Below are 5,191 nucleotides of genomic sequence, written 5' to 3'. Positions count from 1 at the left end.
TTTGGGGCATCCCTTTTTGCTGTTCTGCAAATAAACTGTTCTTGGTTTTCCTATCTAACCTCAAGATTAATTGCTGCGTTAGGGGAAAGACCTTGAAGTTTGCTCATACATTTTCTGTGTTTAAAGGAAGGTTTTTATCACTGAATTTCTGCAGTGAGCATGAGGCAAGGAAAGTGACGCAGGCCATCCTCTCAGAAGAGATGGCCATAAATCAGTTTTTGCAGAAAATTAATCTCCCCTGACTCCTTTAAAAAGTTAGCAATTGTTCGTAGACAGAGTGAGAGTCTTCAAAAGGAGAATGATAAGACAAGCTCACCTGGAGCTTCTTCTAAACTCTGATATTAGAGAAAAGTGGTTCCCTCAGCAAGCATTGGGGAAGAGTCCCAGCAGGCAGATACAGCGAAAGGAAGTTGTTGGTGCCTGAAACTCACTACATATATAAACTGGATCCAGAAAAATAGCCTGGTATCTTCAGGGGAAGATAAGATGTCATGAAGTTGTCTGACCCAACAACAGATTTTTTCTACTCACTGTTGAATACCTAGAACATCTTGAAAATATTTACCCAACCAGTTTGACCAGCGGCACCCAGCAGCTGAATCTGGATGACACGCAGGCCTTCTGGACAGTGTAACAGAGGCTCAGAACCAGGGGATTCAAGAAACAGACACTGAAGTGTCACCCAGTCCAAGCTCTCGCTTGAGGCAGGGTCACATTGAAACCATTGCCAGGCTTTTCAAGTGTGGTTCCCAGACCAGCAGCATGGACAGCCCCTGGGAGCTTGTTAAAATTACAAGTTCTCTGGGCTTTCCCCAGATGTACTGAATCAGAATATCTAGGGTTGAGACTCAGATGTTTGTTTTTCAACAAGCCCTTCAGATGATTCCGATACACACTAAAGACTGAGAGTTACTGCTCTGCTCTTGCCCGCAAAAGGGCTCCTTTAAGGAAGTAAATGAATGTACCAGTTGGGATTGTTTTGGGCTGCAAGAAACAGAAAGTGGACCATGATGGTCTATCTAAATAAGGATTTTTAATTAAGTTATTTATTTATTTATGTATTTAGGTCACAAGAAGACTGGAGGTCAGCAACCCCAGCCGATGCTACAAAACCAGGACGTTAGCATGATCTCAGGCTCCTTCTTACCTCCCTTCTTACCTTGCCAGCTTGGCAAGTGGCTTTTGTCCTCAGGTGCAACACTCCAAGGCCAAGGGATGGCCTCTCATCTGTGTTGGGAAGGATGAGATAAGAAGGATGATGAAAGGCAAGGGTAACAGGTACCTGTGAGCTGGGTCCCTCCACTGCTGAAAGGTTTCCAGGAAGCCTCACATTTCACTGGCCAGGACTGCCAACCGTCCAGCTGCAAAGGAGGGTGATGTGGTGAGCCTTTCAGTTGGGTGCGTTGCTGTTCTAAAAAAAAAAAAAAAAAACACAAAAAAACAAGGTTCAGTTAGTAACAGTGGAGAAAGAATATCGGTAGTAAAGTAACAGAACTGCTAAGTCAGGTTGGTAAAGAAGGAATTGTTAATGTAAAAAATATTCAAACCTGTAAAGAATTTTTGTGAGTTTATTTGAGCCAAACTGTCGACAATTGCCGGGAAGCAGAATGGTAATGTATGGAGACAGTGCTCTGGACTGGCGTTTTTTTCACCTTGTTTTATACATTACAATCAATCAAAGGAGGAGTTGTTACATGAAATCCATTGGTGATAGATTAGGGAGGCGGGAGAAAGCAAAGTGGTGGGGGGAGGGCTCTGGGATTGGATAAAAAGTAAAAAGATAGACACATTTTTTGCTTAGGTGGGTGCAGGATAGTTAACAGTCAACAATTAACATGACAACAATAACAATGAAGGAATTTGTGGTCTCCCTCCAGGCGACCTGGTGCATTTGGTTGTGCCCTGAGGGGTCTGGAAAAAGGGAAGTTAAAACTTACCCTGACATTCCTCACGTACGTTATCTTAGATGCAAAAAACTATAGGCTCAGTAAAGATCAAAATTAAATTGAAGGTTTTAGTTTCAGACCATCCTTTGTTGTTACTTTAGGTCTCTTGAGTTTGCAAGGCCACCAATGCAGACCTTCCCTGAGTTATTAAGATTAGCATGTGGTCCTTTTTTATCCACAGAATGAATGATTCAGATCTAAATAAATATTAATTGTAGACACTGAATCATCAAGGCTAGAAGAGAAAATAAAAAGTACAAAGAGCTTTAAAAGAGTGATTAATAACTTGGATAAGAGCTAATTATGGCAAAATGTTTATAAAATGCTGACTTTACTTTGAAATGTTATCCTATTAAATTAGGAAATGCAACATTTGCAATTGTATTTGAGATTTCCTTTATTACTGCTTCATCCCTGGATGATTTTCATTCTTGGAACATTTTTAGAAGCTCAATGGTTAGCACCAACTGAAATATTTGCCATAATGCTGAGCTGCTGTAGTTGAGTAAGATGGCTTTTGTTATCTTTTCCTGACTGGCTTCATTTTACTTAATTGTAGAGTCTATTTCATGTCATAGTGTTACTTCCTGACCAGAAAATTTTTGCTTTGCAAATAAGCCAAACAATAATATCTTTATTCTATAGAAGTACTCCTAAATCAACTTACTTTGACATATATTCAACTTTCATCAGCCACTTTTCTCTTCTTGGCAACAAAGTTTCAATTTAACTGAGAAAGTATCCCACTCCCACTTACATCGGCAGCCAGCTTTATTTCTAGTCACAAACGAGGTCACTTGGTACTAATCACTGCCTATCAAGCTTCCCAACGGGTTGATGTTCCTCTCCACCATTCCAGCCCCCAGGCCCTAGCCAGCTGAAAGATAAAGGTGGGATGGGATGAAGAATAGTGGAAGCTAAAACTAGTCATCTCCAAGTGCGGTCTTCCCACCAGCAGCATCAGCATTCTTAGAAATGCAGAATCTCAGGCCCATCCCAGAGCTATTGAATCTGACTTCTCCGATAGGGGCAGAAATAGAATATTGGGGACCAGCTGTCATTGTAAGAAATATTAATCATGCTCTGTTAACCATGGTTGTTTTGTTCTGATGAAAGAAAGTACAGTCTATCTAACCTGGCTGGGAGTTGCATGTGGGACCTGGGAGCTCACCTGGAAATGCGGCCCATCCTCCACATCCAGGAGCTGCCTATTATCACGGACAGATCAACAACCTTGTTGCAGAAACCAGAGGTGCCAGCCCTTTGAAAACCCCCACTTTGCAAACCCCCAGCCCTTTGCAAACCCCAGCCCGAATTACCTGTAAAATGTCCATTTGGCATACCGTTTGCCTACTTCCCAATGTAATCCTTATCCTTCTACCCAATATAAGCAGTTGACTTATGGTGGGTGCAGAGGAGATTTTTGTGGATGACCTGCTGCTCTCCCATACTGCCAGCATTATTGGAATAAACGCTCATATAAGATTCAACCCTGTCTCTGCTCAATTGGCTCAAATAGTGACAGGCAGCCCAGACCCCTTGATTCTCTGGTTACCTCTCTGAGGGTGGAACACAGTGTTCTGTTTAAGCAAACCCTCCAGGTGATTCTGATGTAAACTCAAGTCTGAGAACTGTTGCCCCTAGAACAGTGGTTCTCAACCTTGGCTGCACATTAGAATCACCTGGGAATCTTTTTAAAATCCTGATTTCTGGGCCTCATCCTCCGGAAATTCTGTTTCTTTGTTACTAATGTTGTGGCCTCAACCCATAATAAAGAAACAGAATTTCCGGAGGATGAGGCCCAGAAATCAGGATTTTAAAAAGATTCCCAGGTGATTCTAATGTGCAGCCAAGGTTGAGAACCACCGTCTTATAAGAACTCTTGTGATTATATTGGTCCCACCTGGATAATCCAGGATACTCTCCCCATCTGAAGATCCTCAACTTAACTACACCTGCAAAGCCTCTTTTGCCACATCCTATGTAATCCTATATAATAAAAGGCTAATATGCAAATTGTCCCCTCAACTGGGAGTTCGACCAGGGGGCAGGGCCAGTAGGCCAACCACCCATGGCCCCTCCCCCTGGCCAGCCAGGCCTAATTGGCCCCAAGTGGGGCGGGTGGGCCAGACCCCACCCATGCACGAATTCGTGCACAGGGCCTCTAGTAAGATAATATATTCCAAGTTCTGAGGATTACAATATGGATAATTTTGGAAGGAGTCATTAGTCTACAACAGACATATACATGCTGGCATGCCCCATGGTCGGAGACAATGCTTTTTAGGATCCATACAGATCCTTCAGATAATGGTTTTGGTCAATGTGGGCAAAAAGGGCAAATCTGTAGCAGAATATGTATCAATTCCAGCCAAGTTGAATCACTGGCCCATCCAGGTAGAATATAAATCAACGATCCAGTGAGTGGCTGGCTGGTCCCTTTGCAGGATCGTGCTGCATTGGGGGCTTAGTGTTGGTCTCTTGTGCTGCCATGTTGTGCACTTGGCACTAGCAGGAGCCAGGTCAGCACTGTGAAGTAAGAGCCCTCCCTGTAAATTCCACAAAGAGAACCTTCACCCTTGCCACCAGGCAGAGCTTCCATCTCTATGGCTACTCTGCATGTGCCCTCTGTGACCCCACTAGGTGGACAAAAGCAGAGTCTAGCTGATATGACTGACGGAATCATCATGTCTATGTGGTCATTTATTGTCTCTTCCATGATGGTACGTTACCTGATGGACACCGCCATGTGATTCAGATAGCCACACTTTGTGCCCATTCCCATAGCTCCATTCACATGCCTCTTCCACAGGCCTTCTCCTCATTCATCCAACATTTCTACTTCCAGGCACCTATGAAACAGCCAGGCCATATGCCACTACCCAGGAGTCTTACATATTCTTACTTTAGGCCACTTCTCATTATGTGCAAAATGGATGACCACGGGCAATGCATGAAGTTTGAACCACTGGGAGGATTTTGCTTTATCACTACCAGGTCAGTGTGCAGCAGCAGCTCATTTCAGTTTGCACCTCCTTACCAATTCAACCATGCTTGATCCAAGCTCAGCCTTTTTTCTGGTGTCAGTCATAAGGGACACCCCAATCCCATGCAGACATGTATTTGACCAGGTATCATTAATGACATAGTACTCTGGCCACACATTCATGCAGCTTACTTATATTCTGGCCCTGCTCATGTCCAATCCTGGGTATATTACCTCCATCTTACCATAGGTTTTTGCT

At 43.5% G+C, this 5,191-nt stretch overlaps 1 long non-coding RNA gene across 1 annotated transcript in view; it reads right to left on the bottom strand.

The window, feature by feature from the left end:
- Positions 1-1,294: 1,294 nt before the first annotated feature.
- The window catches only part of LOC106727558, a 76,143-nt gene continuing 72,246 nt past the window's right edge, over positions 1,295-5,191 (bottom strand). Inside the window, exon 4 of the long non-coding RNA XR_001363786.1 lies at positions 1,295-1,411. This is a non-coding gene — a long non-coding RNA (uncharacterized LOC106727558). The remainder of the gene's footprint in view (positions 1,412-5,191) is intronic.

Source organism: Myotis brandtii, unplaced genomic scaffold (genome assembly GCF_000412655.1).
Source record: "Myotis brandtii unplaced genomic scaffold, ASM41265v1 scaffold45, whole genome shotgun sequence".
NCBI lineage: Eukaryota > Metazoa > Chordata > Mammalia > Chiroptera > Vespertilionidae > Myotis > Myotis brandtii.
This window is presented reverse-complemented; position numbering and strand designations above follow the sequence as displayed.